This window comes from Mchenga conophoros, linkage group LG7, assembly GCF_057382185.1.
Source record: "Mchenga conophoros isolate Kocher_MC1m ecotype Shallow Benthic linkage group LG7, M_conophoros_male_GT1.1, whole genome shotgun sequence".
NCBI classification, from domain to species: Eukaryota; Metazoa; Chordata; class Actinopteri; order Cichliformes; family Cichlidae; genus Mchenga; species Mchenga conophoros.
Window position 1 is genome coordinate 16,362,635 of NC_140532.1, and position 25,574 is coordinate 16,388,208.

Sequence of the window (25,574 nt, forward strand, 5' to 3'; positions counted from 1 at the left end):
CCTTTACATTAGGTTTACTGTTGTCTTTCAGCCTTTATAATACAGCAACAGCTCCAGCCATTTACTGCACTTTGCAGAAATGTGCCCTCGTACTCGGGATTGCATTACCAGTAGCAGTTGAAAAAGCTCCATATGTTACCTTTAGAGACTAGCTGCAATGAAATCAATCTTTTCCACCTTTTCATACGGCGTATCAGCTCCACACAGCCTGCTTTCAGTTTTGTTGGGAGGCTGTGTGTGAGAGATGAGGCCAGAGTGGTGTGAGCTGACAGGGGCTTCATAACTGTAGTAATGGCTGCACCTCATATTGATCCATCAGTCTAATCAGCTGTCAGCCCTCCGCAGTATGTTTCTGCAGCATTCAGCGACGAGTGCTTCCAGAAGTCGAGAGTCTGCTTTAAATATCAACGGTACTTGCTCAAGGATAAATGCAGCCTTCCCACATTTGTGCTGCAATTCACAAAGTGATGTGTGCAGGCATTCCTCCTCCTCCTCTGAATGAGAGGAAACCCACTGTTTTCCACTGTAAGACCCCTGCTGGTGGTGCAGATAAATGCACCTCTGCTTCTCATGTAAGGTGGCTGGATTTAGCCACCAGTTCAAATGAATCTTTTAGAGAATGCTTCAAAATGTCTCCCCGTGTGATGGCTTTATTACTGCCTGCCACTAGTCTGAGGGTCCTTACTGTGTGTATTCAACTGTGTGTTTGAAAAGGATGGGAAATTTAACCTGCGTAAATGTCAGAATGGTGAATAGATGGGCTATGATATCATTCTGATTATACAGTTAGTGCCACCACAAGGTAGATTTTGTCACCTCACATAATGTGCACTGTGCACATGTTGACGCATGCTGAGAGTGCAGAGTGTGATGATTAGAGCTGCTAGGGTTAGCTGATTGGTGAAAACTTAACATATTTTCAAGTGATTAACAGTTACAAATTTGACCGTTTCTCAGCTGTGTGAGTTAGTTTTACCTTAGAGTACAGTGAGCATATACAGTATGAGTGAGTGAGCTTGTATATGTGCAGATTACTTTACTTTTATCATTGATAGGAATTCAGAGCCCTGATAGACAGCATACAGATTTGCATGCAAACTGGTTTTTCAGGTTAGTTGCTGGTTGAGTAAATGCTTTCATGGTGTAAAAAAACAAAACAAACTATATTTTGCCTGCTAGTTAAAATTTGATTTGACATGATACACCAGCAATGAATCTCAGTTTGCTGTTTTCCATCCTACCAGTCTTAACAGTCAGAATAAAAAATGAGACATCATGTTTCCTTATCGACAGTCTGTGCCTTAAGCTTCGTGTCTAACTCTCGAGCAACTTTGTATTTTTGGTCCAAGTCAGACTTAATGAGTTCTGAGCGGTGAAGTGTTTGATAAATGTGGGCCCTGGCCTGTAATATGTCTGAAAAATCCAAAACCTCCCTCCACATCTAGAGCAGGTTTTCATGTAATGATTTAGAACTAGCTGTAAGTGGACTGCAAGCTGTTAGAGTTGCCACTCGTCCCGTTTGTTTTCATTGCTTATTTATGGAGGAGGGAGGCTCATTAGTCATTCGGTGTGACGGCGCAAATGTGTACACAAGAAGTTAGCTCTTTGCCAAGAACTAAAGCACAGTTGAAGATGGCTCACTGCCAAGCTTAAAATTGGCTTCACCCCTACCCACACTCAAAATGGCAATGTTCAAAAAATTCATGTTTATTCAGATTTAGAAACTTAGCCAGCACAATGCTTCAAAGACATTTCTTTGAAGCAGAAGCATTGTGTTGGCTAAGACTTGATTGTGGTTACATTCATCCAACTCAGTAATGTATTTACCTAAGTCATATCATTTTCACAGTTTACTAGTTAAAGACTAGTATGATAGTAATGTTGCCTGATCAGGTGCCTCCTGCATCTCTCTGTTATGTAGCTGGGTGGGATTCTTTGTGCTCTAAAGCTCTGGAAATGGTTATATTGGCCTCTGACAACCAATGGGCACATTTAACAGAGAGGCTTCATTAGGAGGTTGGAGAGCTGCTGGTAGAATAATTCCTGGGGTTAACAGCCAGGAGACCCTGGTTTAGCTTCATGCTGAGCCTTTTTCTTTCTTTTTACACTTTCCACTTGTTAGCTAGTTTAGGCACTAAAACCTATTTGGTTTGGGTTAAAACATACCTGTTTACAACAGTGGACACTTTGTGCCTAAATTAGCTAGCGGCTAGGGCTTTCTTTTGAGCACTCCTGGTGCCTCGTTGGGTTTGAAACTTCCACATTTGGATTGTTAGTACAACAGTGTTTTAAAATGTCTTTGACTGAATGTCAAAGCGTCTTTCCATAATAACAGAGAAACAGTCTGCTGTGACTCCAAAGCAGCATTTTAGTAAACTACAAAGAGTCATACAACTGAAATACTGTTTGTGTTGCTCACAGTTATGAGCTTCAGTGATACCCAAAGTGGCTCTGAATCAGAGGGTGATTTATGTTTTTCATGGAGACAGCTGTTTACCACAACTGCTTTTGTAAATTGCACATTGTAAATTGCACCACTTAACACACTGTTTGCTGCTACAACTACACATGTTTCTTTTCCAAATATTTATTTATAAGTGACTTATGTATGTATGTATGTATATATATATATGTATATATTGTACTATTCTTAGTTAGCGTATTGTCTGTCTTGTCTTAATGTTGGTTTAAAATGGAGCACTGTAACAAAAAATAATTTCCCCCAGGGATCAATAAAGTATTCTGATTCTGATTGTATGATCTGATTGGATGGTGTGCTTTCTCTCAGCTGGTGTGATGCAATAGCTGGACAAAAGTACTGGTTCACCTACACATTACACCTGCTTGGCTGCGGAAACCCATGCCATGAAGCTCAGCGCACAGTTTTTGTGCTGATGTTAATGCAACATGAGCTTTGGAGCTCTGCAGATGTTGAGTCAGCCAAGCATCAGGGACTAAACGCACACTAGGATCATCAATTAATTCTCTTATTTACACACTAAACGCATCAACGCTTGGAGACCCCGCTCTGTAACTTTATGTGGTCTGCCGCTTTGTGGCTGAGTTACTGTGGTTCCTAAATGCTTCCATTTTGCAGTAAAACCACTTACAGTTGAATGGGAGGGAAGAAATTTCACAAACTGACTTGTTGCAGGAAGGGCATCATATTGCCGTAGCATTATTGAATTCAGTGAGCTCTTTAGAGCGACCCATTCTGTGTAGACTGCATAATCAGGTGCTTGAGTTGATACATCTGTGGCAATAAGACTGAACACATCTGAATATCTTTCTGGTTGAATCAGCTGGTAAATGAACTGAATCTTGGAAAGCTGGTTTCATTTAATTTAAGCAATTTTAAATGACTTCAAAGCGGCCTATACTGGCTTGTGACTTTCGTCTGACCAAACGTGCGATATCCACTCAGTACTAATGGTCATAATCCTGATGGCTCTGTATTTCATGCTTCATTTTATGTGTATGTGTGCTTATTGTATGCATTTCACGGTGTGCAATCACTGTGATTTAGCTGATGCTGTTTTGTGGCCAATCTTGCAGAAGAAGTTTTAGACTTTTAGATCAGAGGTCCCCAACCCCCGGGCCTCGGACCGGTACCGGTCTGTGAGTCGTTTGGTACCGGGCCGCGAGAGTTGAGGCTCAGGTGGGAAATGTATGGTTTTCAGGGTTTTTATCGGTTTTCAGCGTTATTTTGTTATCGTTTTTATCGTTAACTCGGTTTTCCTGGGTCTTTTCACGTGTGTTATGAATTAATCTTCTTTTTTTCGGTACCGGTACTAGTTTTATTTTGTTGTATTTATCCGCGACACCTTAAAGGCCGGTCCGTGAAAATATTGTCGGGCACAAACCGGTCCGTGGCGCAAAAAAGGTTGGAGACCGCTGTTTTAGATAATAACGCTATCGACACTATTTGACTTTCTCAGCATTTTTTTATTTGAGGGGAAAGGGCCCTTATTTGGGGTTTCTGGGTTAGATGAGACCCAGAAACTGATATTTGTGTCTCTTGGTTCAGCGTGATTCTTGTGGTCCCTGTTTATGTCAAACCTGGCTGTAGGCACTTTAGTGCTGTCCACACATATTGGTTCAAGCTTCCATCACCCTAAAAGCACAGGACTTTAACTCCTGCACGCTCTGTCTTTGTTTTTGAAGCATCAACTGATCTTTATGTAAAAGCCAGGGACCAATAATGATCCATAACCTTGTTGGCTATGCTGTCGGCGATGCTAGCAGAAGCATTCAGCTAATGAGATATCGATAGAGCCTTCTGCAAGGAAGGATAAGAGAGGTATGTGTGAATTAGGCCAGCTTTTCTCTCTTATACTCCCACGCATCATTGCAACACAGCAGACAATTTTAAAAACTGACAGAAGAAACCTTGGTGCATTTAGCTTTTGGGAATTGGCATCAATGAAAGAGCCTGTACATGTGAACCTTAGTTAACTTGACATGAAAAAAAAGAATAGCACCCAAAAGGGATATTTTACTTTACACAATCGTTCGTGTTTATGCTCTTTGATGGATTGTTAATGGATAGAAAAACCATGAATAGTAGCAGCTAAAAAGACCAGTCAGCAGAAACAATAATTCGATGATTTTCATATATTCTTTAATAGTTCTCACCTATATCAAAAGTGCAATTTACTCTTGTGATATGGGAGGTAACTGTGTGGGAGATATGAAATCACATGGATGTGCTAATTCAAACATTTTAGTACTGTGAGTGCTTTGCTGATCGACTGATTAGTCATGTCGTGCTCATGGTAGACCCATTAGTCCAGATTTCTCTAGTTTCCATTGTTCTTTTAACAGAACCTAACAGGTACTGCATAACGTTTCACTGCAGCTGAGTCGATGAAGGCTTGTGTGTAGGACATGTTCTGTTTTGTTTTACATAGAAAGTGTTTCAAGGTGCCTTAGACTGTAGATTTGGTACTTGGCTGTGTAATGGTTTTCTGATGTCTGTGAGCATATGTGAATTCCTCTTCCCTTGAATCAGATCTTGATTACCACCTTGGTTTATAGTTAGGCTTGTTTATAACTCTCCTGGGGAAATGAATCATGGTCTATCGGGAACAATTTTAGGTTCTGTCTGGAGAACTTATCAGCTCTCTGTCACAGTCTCGTCACGGTGAGGCTTACGCACTGTAAACTAATGGACACTTCTCAGACAGATGTTACCATGTCTCACTGTTAGATGCATTTTTTATTCGTGGTTGTCTAGATCTAGGTGTGTGGTGTTTTCATTCCTATTAGTAGTCCTATCAACTATGTTGATATGACTTTAAGTCAGTAATATGACAGGTTTAAGTATACTTTTGATGTGTGTGGGGTTTTTTTTTGTTTGTTTGTTTGCTTTTTAACCCTGACATAAAATTTTTAAGATGGATACTGATATTTGATCGTTTTTAAAAATCTAATATATCAGCTGACATTTTTTCCCTTTCAGAACATCAACAGATTTCACCATTTGTTATATGTAGTCCCTACTAAGAAAATATGAAAATGCGGTTTAAAAATAGTCTTGTAGTGTTTAAAACAACAATTTGCCTGATACCCTGATTGCTGATATTGATATGTTTTTTTTCTTCTTTCTTTTTTTGTTGCTTTTTTCTATATTAAATTTTCTATATTAAAAATAGTTGTGTAGAAGTCATTCAGTTCTTTATTACACTGTCACCGAACACTAAACGAGCAGAAAATCGATGTGACACAACAGATAGCATCTGCAACTGACATTGATTAATGCCATTGTATTGCTATCATGCCGGTAATTGGCAACGAGGCTCAGCAAATATATTGGAAAATCACCACTATTCCCAAATGGATTTAACTACCTATTTGTGAATGTATGATTGCCTCAATGAGAAATATCCAACGTATTATCTCTGCTGGAAATATTTTATTGTAAAGGAACGAAATGGTGCAAGACCTGGTAGATTGTCAGGGATTTAGAAAAGGAGAAACCCTAGGAGCTTCAAGCCATGTGGTCTTTACATGCTTTCAGCCTGGTCACATGTTCACTGTCTCTGTTTCTGATGCCACATGTTAAGCCCCACCTGAGGCCAACATGTTTTATTCCTGCTGCTGAGGTGTGGTCAGAATAAGGTCTGACACTTTCTATGGTGGTTTAACCGGTCTGTAGTTTGTATGCGACTTACTTTTTTATTGTGGATGAGAGAGAGAGGGCAGCAGTTCAGTGTGGTTGATTTAAAACAAAGCATTTGTACTGATCTTCACCTCTGGTCAGACATAATGCCAGAGAGGCAAGCAGTCAAAAAATAGAAGCTTGCATCATTTGTCATGATGACAGGTGGAGTTCAGTGACCCCCCGCTGGACCCTGGAGCAGCACAGCTGATTCCCTCTGTATTGAGCAATTTGAAGTGATTTAGGCATGTGGAAAAGATAATGCCTCCAGCTTTACTTTCGGTTGTTAACAGATGACTGATAGATGACTTATGACTCAGTGGAGAGGGTGTAATGTTAAAACTGGCCTGCTGGCACCCAGGGATCCCCTACAAGCAGCTCGGAAAAAACCTGCTGGTTTTTTCTGGAATGGAATGGAGATAAATAAGAGAATTAATTGATGATCCTAATAGGGCGGAGCTCATGAAAGCAGTTTTTTGACTACTCAGGGGCTTCAAGAGCGTGCACTCCTGATTGTCTCAGTAACATGTGCTTGTTTTATTTTCCTCCAGCACAGCCATTAGCAGAACGAGCTGCACATCTACACGTGTGTGGGGGGTAGAGAGATGAAAGGCTCTTTGATCTAAATTATTTTGAGGTTTCATTATTTGACTGAAGTTATTTTAAAAAATTAAATGGGGGCTGTTCCTTTGATCAAGGTTTAGTTTCTGACATTGTCTGATTGAGTTTAAACATTTGTCTATTCTTTGATCTAAATAATATCTGTGCCTCTGTGGGAATAGAAAATCCATAAAGTTTGATTTTTTTTTTTTTTTTTAAAAAGCAAAATAAAACTTTTGAAAGTAAAACTCAGAATCCCTGGTGGATTTTGTCTATATACACTTTGCTTTTGTTTGAATAAACAGTAGCATTTTTTATAGTACGTTTTGTGACATTAGCGTTGCATTTCTGCACAGTATAATGTCGTTTCTCATTAGGTCAGTATGCTTTGTCCTGCTGTCATATATATTTTTTGTCTTTGCCAAAAATAACCATGAAATACTGGATGAACTCAGCATTTTTCTGGATTTGTGATAGCATTGAATCTTGTTACTAAAAGTACACTGAAATACAGCAGTGTTGGGTTTTACTGCAGGGAAGATGTGGTTTACAAAAAGGAGAGGGAAAAAAGGCTCGTTTGTGCTTCGGATTTGTCTCCATCTATTTGTAAGGCTTCTCCTCCAAACACGGATGAGTCTTAACAGTCAAGCAGCTGTGCTCATAAATCGCCTTCATTGTGATCTCTTTGATGAATTTGAATAGATTTACTGGGATCATCCTGGCCTCCTACCATGTGCCGTTTATTGTTTACGCCCGCATGCATCCCTTTGCTCTTCTTCAGAGACTGATTTTATTGTGTATCCCATTCCAGCTGCAGGGGTAGCGCGCTGTGCTGCTGAAAGTGACAAATTAGCATTGAGATTAGGACCAGATGTCAGCCTGCATGTTATAATTGTGCTCACTAATGGTGTAATTGGATATTTTATCCAGCAGAGGGCATCATAGTAGCTGAAATAAGGCCGGAACTGCAACTGCAGAGAAAGTGAGAGATCTTAGTCAGATTGTCAGTTTGAATTGAAATAGACTTTAGTTCCAGTTGTGTTTAAAATTAGGTGTTTTATCTCAGTGGTTTTTTTTAATTCTTTAAATGCTCTAGGGGAAACCTAGACATAACATGCTGTGTGAATCCCCCACATTTCCACTCCAAAGAAAGGCTTATTGAACAGTGCGAATCGATGTTTAGAGTGCCTCTTTGTTAGCTTCAGAGCTGAGCAGTGCTCTAAACAAATGACAAGTTGCTAACCTAAGCTCCAAAAAAGGGAAAGAAGCTATTCAACAAAGGGCTTCTCACTCCTGCTACGTGCTTGTAGGTTTGCTTATATTTTTAGTGCACTGCTTGCAAAGTGAGGTGGATGTGAGCTGGGGTTTAAAAACAAAAGATCTGCTGTCATCCAGTGGTGCAATCCAGAAGCTGCAGTCTCTTTGAGTGAATCAATCACAGAGCCCCCACCTCCTCTGGTACAATGTACACCCCTCCTATACAACCTGAAGGGAGGAGAGGGATGGAGATCTAGCACAAATGTAGAGAACAGGTTCATAACATCAGAGGCCTGTATTGTAGTTTATGTCTCATCATTCACCTGACGAGTGTAAGATCCCCTGTTCGATCTCTGGAGGAGACACAGACTTTGGTGGTTACGCCAGGGGGAAGAAAAAGAAAAAGAAAAAAGCTAAATCAAACATGTGGCGCTACCTGCTGAGAAGACCCCTTGTGAATATTGGTGCCCTGCAGGTAGCTTACTTTTATTTGGTGATGTAATTGCACAGCTTTGGTAGGCATTAATAATTTATGCCTTAAAGGTTCTTGAAGCAGGTTGCTTCAGCTTTTTGATGTATTTATTCTGACTTGATTCAAATTGCCCGGGTCTGGTTTTGTTTTTGTTTGTTTTTTGTTTTTTGTTTTTTTTTGGAAATGATGTGTAACATTTTGTTTTTGCCATTGGGAGGCAGTGTTGGATCTTAACATCTAGCAGCCCTGTGGTCACTGCTTCAATGTAGTTGTTATTATTGCCTTAAACTTTTCTTCATTATATATATAAAAACATGCCTCTGTTAGAATGTGTGTGCAGATTAATTACGTTTTTTGTGCATGCTTGTGTTGTGTGTGTGTGTGTGTGTGTGTGTGTGTGTGTGTGTGTGTGTGTGTGTGTGTGTGTGTGCATGCTTGTGTTGTGAGTGTGTGTGTGTGTGTGTGTGTGTGTAGGATGACTCACAGCACTTCCTACTGTTGGTTTGCAACAGATTTTTTTTGTTGTTGTTGTTCTTTGCTTTTGTTTTCTCTCCCACCTTGGTTGTCTTTTTGTGCGCTTCTTGCATCACCAATCCATGTAAGTGGCACTTAGGAAGATGTTTCACTTAAAAACTAAAAAGCTCTGCTCTGCTGAGAGTAGGAGGATGACTGTGTGTTTTACCTTGAGGTGCTTACAGTTGAGTGTGGTGTCTAACTTGGAACATTCCTCCCTGCTGTTTTAACTGCTGTCTGCCTCTCACACAGCTGCTAACTCAGTTTTTAGAGGAGCCGCCAAAAACACTTTGTCCTCAATCCTTTTTTGTAGGTCTTTGTAGTTTCACCTCCTGAACAGGGAATTGGGTGACATATGCACTTTTTTTCTTACAATGTTTTTCTAGTTCAGCCAGCTACACTGAACCATTCACTCGATTTACTCCATTTCACTCCCCATCCGCTCCCGCCTCTCCGAGTCGTTCCCTCCCTTCCCGTAATCTATGTGGCTGTCGGGACGTTGATGAATTGCCTTGTGACCCCTTACAACTCTACACCTGACATATGCAGCTGTCGGTGGGAGGGCTACAACCAGGAAGGAGGTGCGGCCCGTTAAATTTAAAACAGGCTCTCGCGGAGCGTGTTGATAATGAAACAATATTGTCCTTTCACAGTTATCATAAATACGCTGGATCTGACCGCTTGCTTGTAGGCGTGCAAAGCTGCAAAGAAACAAGATTTGAAAGTCAACAAGAATAGCTTGTTGTCCTTTTTCTCAGAGGCGCATTTGAGAAATGCAGCTGCACCTACAGAAATAGCACCAGGGGACCTAAGAGGAGACACACCTTGTAAAACAGACTGAGATTTGGCTCCTTGGCTTTAAGGGCTTGTTTATAAAAGAGCTGAAAAATATGGAAAATACTTAAGACAGCCATATTGATGATATCCTCCAGACTTAAAGCTTTACAAATGTCTTTCACGCTGTGGAGACATACTGTGTTGATATGAATGACGACTATGAGGGAAGGTGACAGGGCGAAAGATGCATGAAGTGCCATTAGACTGAGTCACTAACTCAGTTGACTGCTCAGCACAGAGAGCTGTCCTCAATTTGTCAGCTGTGCCTTCCTCTGCACACTCCCAGCCCTTGCTTTAGAGTGGCATTGATTGGCCCCATTTCAAATATGGATTAACAGGATGCTATAATAGAGGGTCAAATCAGGACGTAAGAAGCCTCAGCGAGTATGCCGTTTGTTTGGCTTGCTCTTATGACCCCGCATTTTTATTTCACCTTTTTCTTGTTGTTGTTGCAATGCTTATTTCCTGCATGGAAAATAAATGGAAAGATTTTTCCCCTTCCTGCCAACCGTGCATGTCTGTGCTGTACTCTCATAAACCTCATGATTCATTCATGAAGTAAAAGAAGTAAAGTTTTATGCTTTCTGTTTACTTTAATATTTATAATTTATATCTAATCCTTATAAATAGGTTGCACGAGAAAACTGCGAAGATGCAGCTTTCATGACTAAATCATAAGACCTATAGATCTTACAAGCCGTATTCTAAAGCTTGGGTTTACCTTGAAAACGTTTTAAAAAGGGAACATTTGTTTTCATCTAATGCAGTGTAAGTTGATCATAAGGCTATAAATACCTGTTAATTTCTGTAAGCATATAAAAGCCTTTTAACAATCGCTCTTGCTCTAAAGGCATGTCATGTTACCTAATGCAAGCTTATCATATTAAGTCTCTAACTGATTGTGTTAGCACAGCTGATGTGATTCGGCTGGTTATGGAAGTGAGGAATTTGGCTTGTTGATTTTCTCATAATGGCCATTTTTTTCTTATGATGATTATTTACCCTTTTTACATGATAACCCTTAAATTATGTAACATACTGAGCTACTGCAACAGCATTACTGGTTGCTGAAATTGACCATCTTTGGGAATTTATTTATGCATTCCACCAAAAAAAGTCATATATACATAAATTACACTTAGTGTTACTTGGAGTTATTAATTTAAGGTTATTGTGCTGACCTGAACTAATCTTAAAACTAAAGCTAAGTGTGAAGAACATATTACACTGCCACTTTTTGATCATAGTGTAACACAAAGTTCAATCTGTCCAGTGAGGAAGCAGGAACAATTCTGAATGCGTTTTACCTGCTTTGGCACAACATTGCAGAGGGAGTGCTGGACAGGGCAGTCAAAGGGCGTCAGACCAGCAGCAGGACTGGTATCTGCTCCTTTCAGAAATGGTTCTGGTGTAGTCTGTTAAATGCCAGTGTTCTCTGCTGGGCTGTGAACACAGTTTCCACTAAAAGACGCCAGCCATTTTCATAAAGTCTGTGTCTCACATTTTGGTCAGAAACATGGCTGTGAGTAGCCTGCTTGTGATTCTGCATGGCTCTGGCATTGCTCCTCCTGCTCTTCCTGTTTCTCCTGGTACAAAAGAGCAGATACTGGTCCTGCTGCTGGGCTGATGACCTTCTACTGTCCTGTCCCACTCTTCCTGTCTAATGAGCCATCTCATGGTATCTCCTCCATTCTCTTCAGAGTCTGCTGAACAAGACAGCAAAATTAGTTGTGGCAGTATGCAAGGATATGTCATCCTTGAGGAAGCTGGACTACCTGAGCAACCTGAATGTGCTGGTGGTGGTACTGTAGTGGCACTAGCAAAAAAGCAAAACTAGAGAAAAATCAGTCAGGTGGGATAAGGAAAGAGCAATGGTCTGTGACCACCACCTGTAAAAACATTCCCTTTTGGGGGTTGTCTTGGTGCCTTTCAAGTGCACTTGTTGTCACTTTCAGTTCATCCAAAATGCTGCTGCAAGAATACTGACGGGGACTAAAAAAAGAGAACCCATATCTCTCCCATATTGGTTTCTCTCCCCGTTAAATCAAGGATGTAATTTAAAATCCTTCTCCTTACATACAAGGTCTTGAATAATCAGGCTCCATCTTATCTTTAAGACCTCATAATACCATACCACTGCAATAGAGGACTTCACTCTCAGACTGCTGCCTTACTTGTGGTTAGGCATTTAAAAGTAGAATGGGAGGCAGTGCCTTCAGCTTCCAGGTCCCTCTTCTGTGGAACCAGTTTGGATTTAGGAGACAGACACCAGCTGTACTTTTAAGATTAGGCTTAAAACTTTCCTTTTTGACAAAGCATATAGTGAGTGCTGGATCTGGTGATCCTGCATCCTCTCTTAGTTACACTGCAATAGGCCTAGGCTGCTTGGGTTTCCCATGATCCCTTGAGTGTTTCTTCCTCACCTTCACCTTTTTCACTTACTGTGTGTTTCTACACCACTATGCATCCAGTCATTAGATATTATTAATCTCTCACTCTATTCTACAGTATATAAACCTCCCCTCAACCCCAACCGGTTGTGGCAGATGTCTGCCACTTCCTGAACCCAGTACTACTGGAGGTTTCTTCCTGTTTAAAGGGAGTTTTTCCTTCCCACTATTGCCAAGTGCTTGCTCATCAGGGGTCATTTGATTGTTTAAATTTGTATTATTGTAGGGTCTTTCCTGGAGCTTGACTGACTTTTTGTTAATGTAGTTAACATTGTAGTTGTTGAGCAATGTCCTTAACTGAAAAAAATAAAATAAATGAAAGCTTTCTGTTCTTACAAAACCAACTAAAATAAATGAAAACAATAGAGTAATGTCCTTAGTTTTAGACTTTGTCAGTGTGGTCAAATATGTCAACACAACTAGCCTGTTTACTCAGATGTGGTATGTCTACATCACTGTGAGTCAGCTGCCTTCAAAATCTCATATGCTTGTGTTGTAATATCTAATCTGAACTTCATAAGTCCTGCCCTTGATAAACACCCTCTTTATTGTGATCTTTAAAAAGACTGAAACTAACAGTGAAGCTAATGAAAACTAGACTGAAGCTGACCATTTTTACACTATAAAAACAAACAAGCTAATGCACTGAAAACAAAAACTTAAAATAAGATTATTTCGGATTTATTTTAACATTTTCATGTTACATTAAAATAAATATTACCTGAGCTTTTTTTGTGTTTCTGGTCTATTTTGGTGCTTCCACAGATATACTGAATATCTCAGATACCATTATGGAAACTGCGTCAAAATGCCTCTACGCATATTAATAACACAGCGGGATGTGTTGACTTAAAAATTAAGTACATATGATGACCTCTGACTGTGGAGCGGTGATGTTCTGGGTCAGCTTGTTTTTCAAGATCACCGCTGCCTCTCTGTGTACTCTGTTTATCTGCTGGCTCAGATTAGGCCTGCTGAAGAGACAGCAGTCAGGTTGAAGTTTCGAAGCTGTGACCAATCCATTTCTCCTTGGATCGAGTGTCCATGACTGAATTGTTTGGTGCTGCACTGAAGTCTGTATATCTATTGGGGTTTATGTCTGTTCACAGCTCCTGTCTTATATTAAGTTTTCGGGGGGGGGGGGGGGGGGGTTCTTTTGCTTTTGCAGTCTACTTGCTTTATCTAATACATGTTATACATAATTCAGTAAATGCACAACAGAGGAAACAAATAGGCCTTCAAAAATTAGTCTGTACAGCAGATTCAGTAACTTTATATGCTGGGGTTTTTTTTAGGCACTGAAACTGCAGGCAAGAGACAGAGTATGTGCTTTCCACAATGTTTGTTTAGTCATCTGCTGTTTGCGTTGCTTCAGCCTGAAGCTGATAATATTTGACAATCCACAGCATACGATGAGTGTTCTTATTTTTGTTGCCACAGAGCTCACCTTGTTTAAAAAAAGAAAATAAAAGAAGAAAAAGCAAAAAAGAGCTTAGAAAACGTGATTCTAATAAACAAATATACATGTAATTTTAAGGTGCCACTCATATTTTAGTAAATATTGTCCATGATTACTGACTCTTTGAGGTGTAAACAAACACTGTTTACTCCTGAAGTCTGCCTCCTTCTAATTTTCAACATGGAAAGCTTCTGAAGTTTTAACCTCACATGAACTTCTGCCATCTCTCTTGCTTTCTTGCTGTCTCTTGGGTATCTTGGTATGTCACTCTTGCGGCTGACCCACTTGCATTGGTCAGCTTTTCTATAATCAGCTGCACCAAAGTGAGAGCGGCACTGCCGCGCCATGTCTCTGCTCACGCTAGTTGCTATCCTTGCTTGGGGACCAGAGGAAGTAGAGCTGAACAGATCCTGTATGGCGTTTCATTACATTGTCGGCTAAAGGCTGCCGTTCTTTAAATCTTTCTGTTGCTCTAGAATGAAAGTTGTTTTCCTTCAGCTGCAATTTAAGTTGTGCTTTGTCCTTTAACTGCAGTCTTTGCCTGTTAAAATTCTGGATGATGGACAGACCAATAATCCCCGTCAGGGGTGGTATTTTTTTTGCTTGTTGCTTTGGCTGATTAAATTGGATTTTTACCCATTTATTGAGGCCACACACTCTCCTCTCTGTCACTCATTGTCTGTCAGACACACGCACACACACACACAGTGCAAAGAAACTTTCCATGACATTATTGGTTTTATCAGAAGTAGGCCAAAGCAGGAGCCTGCCCCCCTGGCAGCCTTACTGAGCATGCTCAGCACTGCTGAGGGCGACGTAGTGGATCGAAACCTTGTTTTAGACATTTCCCTCTCTTTCTGTCTGTCACAGCACAGGCTTGTTGATTCAGACAAAGAAGGAGACAACACATGAATTAAAAATGATATGCCAATGCTTTATTCGAGGGTTTTGGCTATGGTAAGCTTTACTGTCACTGGCATTTCTACTGAGTCTTTTGAGTCTTTTTGGCCTTGAAGTCTTTAAATTAGTTATTAGTTCTCCAGTTTCAAATGTGAAGATAATCTATTACTAACTCAAAAGGCAAAGTAGTCAGCAAATTATCATATTAGGGATGCTGAAATGATGTAATATTTGGGCTTTGAAATGCCTAATGAATTAAATATCTATAGTCTTTAATTATCTAGTAGTTGTAGCTCTCTTTTATTTATAGATAAGGCAGAATTAAAGACGTAGTGGGATAGGTTGTATTCAGTGAAACCAAAGCAGAATAACATCTCAAAGAGCCTGAGCGACCCATGCAGATAACACGAAGTCTATCAGAAGCTATTCTAAGGTTTTCTCTAAACAAGTCAAAAGACACATTTTACCATTTCAGTCTTTTGTTCCTGTTTATATAGCTTCAGACAGTTAGCTTAGTCTTCAGTTGAGTGTCATACAAGTTTTATTGGGGAGTATTTCAGCTGGTGTTGTAGTCCCTGAACTGTGGTGTTTCATTCAGATCTTTTGTTGTGAACAATGGAGAAGCACTTATGAGAGAAAGATTGGCCTTTGGAGTCAGTAGATTGTCCCTCAGGCTGCAATAAATGAACGTTGTGTAGAAATCAGAGAAAATAAAGCAATGGATGTTGGAAAAGGAGATCACATTCATGTTTTTATACACATATAAATCTTAAATAAAACTGACAACGTACTACATGCAGACATATATTGCCTCAAGCTTGATGCAGCAGAGCTGATTGCATTCACAGCGTAAAATTTGACTCGGCTCACTTGCTGTAGTGTTTGGTGGGCATTCGTGTGGCAAAGCTGATCCGGCATCCGTTCTCTGTGATCAATCTGTAACTAAAATAATAATCTCAGGAAGGAAATAAGCTGATAGAGTGAGCCACAGTATTTTTCATGCTGCACTGTGGCTCTCCATTGTTGTATAATCATCAGTTTTGTGGTTGGTTACAGGGGCTCCTTGTGCATGTGGAAGAGGTTGTCATTACTGGCTTTAACAAATCAGTTTCTCAGCTTGCATTATCTTCTCCTGACAGGCTTATTATGCTCAAAGACAAGAGTTAATGTGTTCATTAGGCTCGCAGTGATGAACTGTGTGCAACTTGTGTGTCGATTTAGGAAACTCAGCAAGAATAAGACCTGACTTCTGATGCTTAATATTATACTGTAATACCAGCATTTGCTCACAGAAAGTGTGCCCACTATTTCTTATTATGTATAGGCTTTTGTGCTCTAGTGTCTGGTAGGCAATTTGACAACTTTTTCAGCTGATTACTTGATATTTATGTAATTTATGTAATCGAAATCCTCTATTTTTGTTATGCTCTGAAACTCCATTATTAAACCATTTAAGAACTGTGAATGGGGAAACACAACCGTTGTGTTTTCAACCACTGTGGTTTGATTTGTGACTCTTAAACTGATGTTATTTAAACCACTATCACAATTGCAGCCTGTAGGCAATATAGTGTGTAGACTTGGTTGTACAGCCATATTTTATTACGTTAACAAGCCTCTGCTGAGGCGATTCAGTCTACCTGAGTGTGCTTCAGTTGGATGGATAAAATTCCAGGATGCAAACTTTCATCTTTTACGTCAAATAGTTCGCACCATTTCTTCACTTTCTTCTTCTTAAACATTTTTACAAGTCTTTCAGATTACCTTCAAATTACACGAAACTGGGACATTTCTGTGTGATCTCAGGCAAAGTAATATAAAGTAGGATTTAAAGATCTAAGTGCCAAATAAGAGGTAGTGCTATGTATTACTTTTTAATAAAGGCACAAACGTCCTCTTTGTATTAATTATGCAGAACCAGCAAGTATATTTTTTCTGGAAAAAATATTGACTGTATATTGCTAAATCTAAGCAACTTATTTTCTAGGGGTACATACAGTATAATACACTTGGCTCATCATTCTGCACAACTGAAGCCCAGTGGATTGATGCTCTGCTTACCTAAAGGTTTTAAAGTTTACTTTGAGCGTTGAACTATAAATTATTCATGTCCAAATAATTACCTCTGTGTTTGGTTGCCTCGCTGGTGTAAACAAAAGTTGACAGGCTGATGCTGACAGTTGTTTGATGATGGATGTAAAGCATCAGTACATATTTCTTTAACGATAGGCATTGGCAGCACCTGCACTTTTTGCTGGTACTCTACATTTAATGGGGGAAAAAAAGAAAAAAAGAAAGTCGAGCCTGGTCAGCATGTAGACGCGATTGCAACAAGGGCTGGGTGAGGCCTCTTTGCAAGAGTGCATCACTGTTGGTATTTTGACTAGTAAACTTTGGAATGTGTGACTGTCAGTACTGCTAATGCTCACAATAAGCCTGAGCAGTGAAGTGAGTCAGTCCGACCCCCTCTGTTCACATGCTTACCTGTGATGTCACTCACAATGCCCACATTGTGGTTAAGAAATACTGCAGGTTCACTGCCCTGCTGACATAAATTTCATTCCATCCCTTGGTGTTTGTGACTTTAGCATCTTGGTCTATGAACATGAACATTAACATAACCCGTTCCTCCGATTACAATATGTGCTGCAGATTGAACATGTCATTGGGACAGGGATTTCTAGCCAGCTTTTACAGTCAGTAGGATTCTACACTGCCATTCACTTCTCCCAGACTTCCTGCCAGACTGTGAGTTTGACTTGTTATTGACTGAGTTACTTGTTTGCCTCTGTAAAATTAGCCATGTTGTTTTTGTTGTTTTTGTGTGTGTGTGTGTGTTGATTTAAACTAATCTTTATTTCATTGTATCCGCTAACAAAGAAAACCATTGTGGTTCAAAATGCTAAGTGCAAGATCTTTACACAAGTTCAATACACCAAAAACAAATTATGTAAAAACATCGTACAAGTTGACTGTTTTCATTCAGTGAAAACACAATGACTGCAGTCAGTTTGGTTCCTCAGAAATGCTTTCTTGTTTGCATCAGATGTAAATGCTTTCGTTGTTGTAACCCAGGCAGATGATAAGACCCTATGTTGTTGAGGGATTTCTCAGTTCCTGTCAACCATGTCTCCTACACAAAGATAGAAACAGCTCTGGTAGTCTCTCTCTCTTTTGCTGCTCTTCTTGTATTGTATTGGATAGCATCAGTGGTGGCTTGTATCTCCTTGGGCAGCATACCATGCCTTATCGCAAATTAGTAAGAAGTCCTTTGAATGCACTGAAAGATGCAGTTTTTCATTCCAGATTACACTTCCCAAATTCATGTCCTTTGACTCAGATCCCTTGGTTTAATCAGTGCTAATCAGTCAAGTTCAGTGTTCACCGATTCCTTTATTGAATAAAAAAAAATGTAATTCACTGATGTTATTAGAGTAACTTTATCTTGGTCTTGTGTGTCTGGATGCGCTCACTCAGGCACACAGGAGTGAAATGTTTTTCAGCTCCATCTGACACACTCAGCTAATTACTGGAGCGGGAGACACCCCCATTCTCACACACTGGCACACCAAGAGGGTGGCCATATCAGCCCGTCTTCTCACCGGCTCCCTGGGGACAAGCTGGGAATTGAACTGTTTATGCATGCAGTATTTTATTCGCTGTCACACAGTAGGAACAGAGGCCCCCGCAGAGTGCTGGAAAACGTGCCGCTTTGATTCTGTGTGGCTTGTTCACAGTAGAACCTCAGGCTACTGCTAGTTGCAGCCATTGTACGTGCAGCATTTCAGAACACTGGCAGGTAATAATCTGCACCTTGGCGACAAAGGAGAGAGCTTGGGAGTGTAGGTGGAAGAGGAAAGAGCCAAAGACGAGAGCGAGTGGGCAGGTAGCAGAGGCTCCTTTGAGAGTGGATAAACAGTGTGAACACTTAGCGATTTCCTCTCCCTTCCTGTCTCTCACTGACTCTGAGTGGGCAGTTAATGAGTCTGAAAGCTTCTCCCTGAGATCTGTCAGCCGAGAACGAGATGAAACTTCTAGTTCCAGCTACACCTGAAGAGAAGCATTCTGTTGCCCACTAATAATCAGTCCAATGTATAGAGGTTTTTTAAATTTCTTTTTACTTTTTAGCTTCTTTGTTAGGTTACTATGTGGCTCCAAAGGTCCTGTAATGCACATTAACCACATGTTATTAGACTAAGTATTATTATTATGCTTTTAGAACAGAATAAAGCACAGTCAGCTCCTAATGGTACCCAAAATTTACTTTAAAGTTACACTGTGTAAAATCTCACCACTAGATGTCAGTACATTGCAGATTTCTGTCAAATGAATTCTGTTTTCTTAACCCTTCCAATTCAAGTGCATAATCCTAGCTAGAATGGCCGCTGTAGGACAAACAACTCTGGCCACTGTTCATCTGTGGTGAGTGTGGGCAGTCAGTCCACTGTTTACCTCAGCTGTCAATATGCCAAATGTTAACATCTATTACTCTGGAGGAGACTCTAAACCTTTATGAAAGGAGTGAGATACACGTCAATGAGACTTTTCTGTTTTTAAGAAGTTACGTTTTTTGCTGCTGTTAGCGTCTGTTAGCTGCTGTTAGCCAGGATTACTGAGACTTCTTTGAAGTGGATTTAAAATTGTTGGACCGTAAACTCTCATATGACGTGACAATGCAATCAAGCTGTGACACCTGACCAAGCCTGGTTCTGCTGGATGTTTCTTCCTGTTAAGAAGGGTTTTTACTCCCTGTTGTTGCCAAATTGTTGCTCAAAGTGGTGGGTTGTTTTTGGGGCTTTTTCTCTGTAGCGTCTTCACCTTACAATATAAACTTCCACAAGGCAACTGTTGTTATGATTTGGCACTACATAAATACAATGGAATTTTTCTATTATCCAATCCAAGTTAAGCAACCTCAAAAAAGACTTACTATACTCTTAACATAGCATGTCATGCACACTATGAAACCTTTAACTTTTTTAAATAATAAAGGTCCAGAGGGGTTCTCTCTTCATTATAAGTCAAAAACAGAAAACCATTAACACATAACTCATCACCTGCCTGATAAGGTGCAATTCCAAAGGATCCTTTTTAAAGTTGGTGTATTACAGGTTTGTTGTTCAAGTTGCATTATGTTGTACAGATGTTGCTATTGTTCACAGCCTCTGTATCTGCTTCCACAGAAGGTGCATTGTTTCTTTAAAGGCTTTCAGCTTGGACAGCCAGACAGGAGGGGTGAAGTTAAATAATTCTGCTGTGATAACATCAACAGATCTGAGCTTGCCCCACTGTGTTAGCCTTTCGCTCATAAAGCTTAATGGTGCACTGCCATAAAATTAAGTGTAGCTGAGTTTTGGTTTGGGATGAAACAGACTGTATAACCTTGGTTTGGCTATACCACCACTTAAACTAATTCTTGGAACAGTTTTTAGGACTCTCACTCCCACTGAAACCTCTCTGGGGTTTTTCTGCTGTGAGGTTTAACTTCACGCTTCCTAATTTATAAAAAATGAAAAAAATGACAACAAATAGCATGCAGTTGCAATTGTAACAAAAGATCAGTGGCTGGGTTGATCGGGACTGGTTTCATTTTTTTTAAGCCGCCAGGCACACAAATCTGAGCTACTGAAGTTGTGACATGTATGATTTTGAAAACATCCTGCAGATCTGTGCCTTGGGGTAACTGAGACAGACCTGGTGGTTCCAAGGGCTACATTTTCTTTTTATTCTCATAGATGCCCTTAAATGGAATTAAGCATGATTCATAGAGCTCACAGTACACATCTCAGCAAAGCAGACTGGTGCACAGCTAATGCAATAGCTAGTATTATTCCAAGCACATAAGCTGTTTTTATTTGTTTTCATAGCTCTAGATAGACTATAGACTAAATCGATTCTGAAGTCTTCTCTGTTTCCTACAGTAAGAGTAACTTTTGTTCAGTGTTTTGGCTCACAGTGCAACATGATTATCTCAGTTTCTCTCTCCCACTACAGCATAGGATTCAACACAAGACTATAAATCAAGCTTTACAACGAGTGAGCAGATAGAAACATTTTTTTTTTCCAAGGGAGTACTTTGATAAAACTTGTTAAACAGAGCTTGGTTCTTGTGAGAATCAAATGTGTGGATGCGCTGTCGTCTGTAACCACCCTGTCACACTTTTATGTAACAAAGTGAAGACCTTGGCAGTGGACAGACTTTTGTGTAGATTAATAGACTGCTGTTTGCTGTTTGATTTGGGCACTGAAAGCAAACACTGATGTAGTCATCCTGGATAAAACCACCATGTTCGCCACACAGCACATACACAGATGGCTGAACAGCTTGCTTTGACTTTCCCCTCTGACACTTTTTTTTTTGTGGGCGTTGGAGCACAAGATCTTCATTCGCCATGGATTCATCTTCCTGGGATTGGGTCACTAAATATCTTATCATATATGTGCCAAATACTCATTATTCCCATCTCCCTCTGCTTTCTCTTGGGGTATGGTGTCTGTTCTGTGCCCCAGGTGGTGGCCATATCCCCTAGCTCTGAGCGCCAACATGGAGGCTCTCCCTGGAGGACCAAGGATGGCTGAAGGAGTGAATACACCCCCTTTACTGCTCTCTTTGTAATGGAAGCTTGATGCATTATTTATGTAGCTGGTCAAGGTAGTTCACGTATTACAGATGGCGTTATAATGTGTAATTCCGCTTTACTGCATTTTCTGCCTATAAAAAATACATTCAGTATTTGAAGGCATTTTTTTTATCTGTCTCTTTGAGAGATACAGTATACTCCTTAAGGAGTGTTGAAGTATTATTAAACAGAGGCAAAAGGGAGAGAAAAGCAGCCGCTAAGAGTGCATTGACTGTCCCTGGGTGTCTTCCTGCACCATTCACTGCACCCAGCAGGTTGATGAGTGGAAGAGCTGTTTGGCTTCTTGGTAGAGGCTGGGGTCATTGTCCGTGCTTTCATGTCCTCAATAGCTGCGGGCTCCCTGCTGAATCTACTTGATATTCACTTCTTTCTCTTGCTCTGTCCTATTGAAACTAACAAGCCTCAACCAGAGATAGTACAGTTCCAGTAACTGGGATGCAAAGGAATCAAAAACCAGAGCTAAGAAAAACTAGTTAAATGTTTTAAGCGTGCTTACACAATGGCTTCAATGTTTTCCACATGTTCACAGCAACTTTTATCGCTATGATCCAAAGAATATTTTCAGGATGAGGCTGAGTTCACTTTCAACACGGCCCTTTGTCAGGACTTGTTGAAGAATGAGCTGAAGGAGGCGCACCTACCCACACTCATATTTAAGGCAGTAAATGCCAGAAATAACACAGCTCGGCTCACCCAGGAGCTACAGCGCTCAGACTCATTGACAGAGGTGTGGACTCGAGTCACATGACTTGGACTCGAGTCAGACTCGAGTCATTAATTTTATGACTTTAGACTTGACTTGAAAAAATGTTCTAAGACTTGTGACTTGACTTGGACTTTTACACCAATGACTTGGGACTTGAATTGGACTTGAACCGGTTTACTTGAAAAGACTTGATATTTTACCCCAAATACAAAATTTAACATGCATATTATATAGAGATTGAAAATGTGACGTCATTCACGGGTAGAACCGCAAAGGATTCTGGGAACTCGTGGCAAGCGGTACTAGCGCACGCAGGCTTTCAATTAAAATCAGTTATACAGCGATAAAAAGAAACACAAAAATGTCAAGAAGCTGTTGTATTATTAACTGCAATAGCCGGTCGCATGACAGCCACGGGAAGCCGACGGGTAAAGAGATCGGTTGTTATCGGATTACGTCGTTGAAGAGAAATTGTTCGAGCCATGTTTCCGAAGTAACAAAGAGGCGACGGGTGGCCTGGATTGCAGCCATTCTAAGACCAAATATAACGTCCCAGAACCCTCCAGCTCACAGGTTAGTCTGCTCCAAGCATTTACACGAAGGTCAGTGTTTTTTAGTAGTTAATACGTCATTTTCATAACATAATTGGTGATATAGGTTACAAGCAAGTCTGGCGCTGAACAGAAATTGTCGCGCTATGCTCCTTTATTTATTGTGCATAAATAGTGAATTGTCCTGACACAATATTGTGTTTCGCTTCTGTTATTATGGTACATTGACAAAAACATATACTTTTATTCACAGGATAAAACAGGTTTTTTGTATCACTAATTGCCCAGTACGATTACAGCATACAATATTATTGTCACTGCTACATTTCTGTGATGGGTACCAGAAATTATTTCCACTACTAATTAATTACCGTTGAGCTCAAAGGTCCTATTAATAAACGGTTAACGAATGTGTATTTATGACGACGATTTGTGAGACTGGTAAACTTATGATACGTACGATGGTCTTTCGTTCTACACGGTGCATTTCAAGGTCCTGCACCCATCCGTCGGTAAACTGTACCTGGGCTTGTTGCAGTGACCTGAAGTTACTAAACTTCATGAGTGTATGCACTCACTCCAAGAACCGTATGATTATAAATATGCATATAAATATGCTACGATGAGATAGCTGACTTCATCTAACTAGCAAATGTTGTCCAGGCTACGTTGGTGATACAGTTTTTTTTAATGTGTATGATATTTTTGTCATGCGATTTTAAAGCCGGTCCTACAACCGCATCCAAGAATGACATGCAGCTTATCTCAGAACTGTCGGTGAAAATGATTCTTGGAGCTAGGTTTAATTGAGCTGCATTTTAAAGAGGTGCAATTTCACAATTTGTGTATATTTTCTAAGTTCACTATTTTGTCATGTGTTGAGAAAAACACAGATTTTAAAATTACATGGTCTAATATTTACATTTAGCATATAACTGCAACATGCTTTTTTTCGGGTTTTTTTTAAAGACTCGAAAGGACTTGAAATTCAAAATTTCAGACTTGTGACTTGACTCGGACTTTTACACCAGTGACTTGAGACTCGACTCTGACTTGCCTGACATTACTTGAGACTTGACTTGAGACTTGAGGATAAAGACTTGAGACTTACTTGAGACTTGCAAAACAATGACTTGGTCCCACCTCTGCTCATTGATATTCACATTATTGACCTGCCTGGATGCATTCCTAAATAAACATCGGAGGGATGGTGTATGTTTCCATCTCAGATGTGGTTCAGTTATAAATGTGTCCAGCTGTTACTGGGCTCCCCGTATTTTTCCATGCAGTTATATTACCCCCCACCCCATCCCATCCCATATGAGCGGAGGAGTTTGGGAAATTTGCAAACTGCGTTTCAAGAATAAATCTTGCGTGGCTACTGTGGAGAAAAGTCCACCAGTCTTCCGTTTGTTTTTTTAATTTCGCCTTCACCACACGGGAGCCCTTCAAGTCTTTCAGCCTGCGTGAGTCAGGCTGTGCCAGCGTGGTATTGGCGGGTTTGTACCGCTGTGCTTTTCTATATATTAAAAAAAAGCGAGAACGCCACCGGCTACCTTCCTTTCTTTAAACCCGGACCGTGACATCATCGCCTCTCGTGTTTCACTGTGTCCCTACTACAGGGCGCACGCGGCAGTCAGCAGTCCACACTGAGCCGTGTGTGAGAGCAGAGCAGCCGCGGACGGGGAAAGCGCACCCCACGACGCACGCTTGTTCTTCACTGACAAACTGTTCACGTCGTTTTTTGCAACGTTCACATCTGGATAAGACGGTGTTTGTTGATGTTGTTTTTCTTTTTTGTTTTACCTGCTCGTTTTCTCGCCTGCTTGACTTCACTGCGATTTGAAGCCGCCTGGACATTCATGGAAGCGTTTCTTTGTAAGTAAAAAAGACAAGCAGACCTCAGGCTGTACTGCGTGCCACTTGCACTGAACGGGATTTACTGTGAAGTAAGGCGGTAGTGATTTGGGATATTCGGGATGTGAAATGTATTGACGCTGATGGCTGATGCTAGCAAAAGGCTATTGAGATGCAGCCCCCGTGATTGCCTTGTACTGTATTGCAGCTCTAATCAGCTCCGAGCAGGCTCCCAGTCAGCGTTTTGTTCTTTACATGGCTTTATGCTGGACACTACCGTTCTCCATAATACCGCATTTTATCTTAGTTGGGGTTCTTGTTTGTGTAATGGCACACATGCTGTGGTGCTTATGACCCCTTATGTGGTATCTTTGATCTATTTCTCGTGTTTTTGTTAAATACATGTAATAGATCATCCTTATGGTTAAGTGCAATGGTTCAAGCTTGGTGTGAGAAACGCTTCCTTCCTACTCTACTTTGGATCAAAGCAGTTGAATTCAAATATGTTATTCTTTTTTAAAATGTTTTACTGGTGGTCAAATGTGATAACAGGAGTTTTGATGGAGACAGCAGTTTAAGTAAGCCACATCAGGGGAAATACTTAAATAAAATCTGAGACTTTCTCATTCTGCGTTTTAGTTTTTGAATGCTGTTGATGCAAATCGAGTTTCATGCTTTTCCGAGTGTATTATCATGGTTTCATGGTGCAAGTTTTAAACCACTCTTTGCAGCTATTGAAGAAGCATTTCCATCTCACTTTTTCAGATTTTTCCATCACTTAACTGCAAGCAGTCCTCAAGCCTGGCAGTTCTCACCCTCATGGCTCTGTTTTGTTGTATTAGTTTTTTTTTAAATTCCTTACAATACTGATCTGCGCAGTGGTTCTGTGATCTTTAAAACCTTTTATCTGTCCATCACAGTCAGTAGAGCCACAATTACAGTCTTTCCAGCAGTGACCAAGACCATGCACTCTTTTAATAAACTGCTAAGCTCTACGTTGCGACAGACTGGATTTTATTTTTTAATTTGGATTTTGTGGTTTATGCCAGAATTTCTTGGAATAACCAAACAATTAAGTAGTTGAGCCTTTTCCTCCTATCCTTATCAGATGTGTTTTTATTCATGCTGTTCGCTGTTTTCCTTATTTCTACATTCATGTATGAGCTGCGGA

The 25,574-nt window shown here is 40.3% G+C and overlaps 1 protein-coding gene across 11 annotated transcripts in view; it reads left to right on the forward strand.

Annotated features, from left to right (window-relative positions):
- The window catches only part of LOC146569900 (pleckstrin homology domain-containing family A member 5-like), a 94,067-nt gene that overhangs the window by 15,180 nt on the left and 53,313 nt on the right, over positions 1 to 25,574 (forward strand). The window contains exon 1 of one of the 11 annotated variants that reach the window (XM_085282563.1): positions 23,824 to 24,424. The exons of the other annotated variants lie outside the window; for them this stretch is intronic. The gene's annotated coding sequence lies outside the window, so the exon portion shown is untranslated. Of the gene's footprint in view, positions 1 to 23,823; positions 24,425 to 25,574 lie in introns of those variants that run through there. 11 annotated transcript variants of the gene reach the window in all.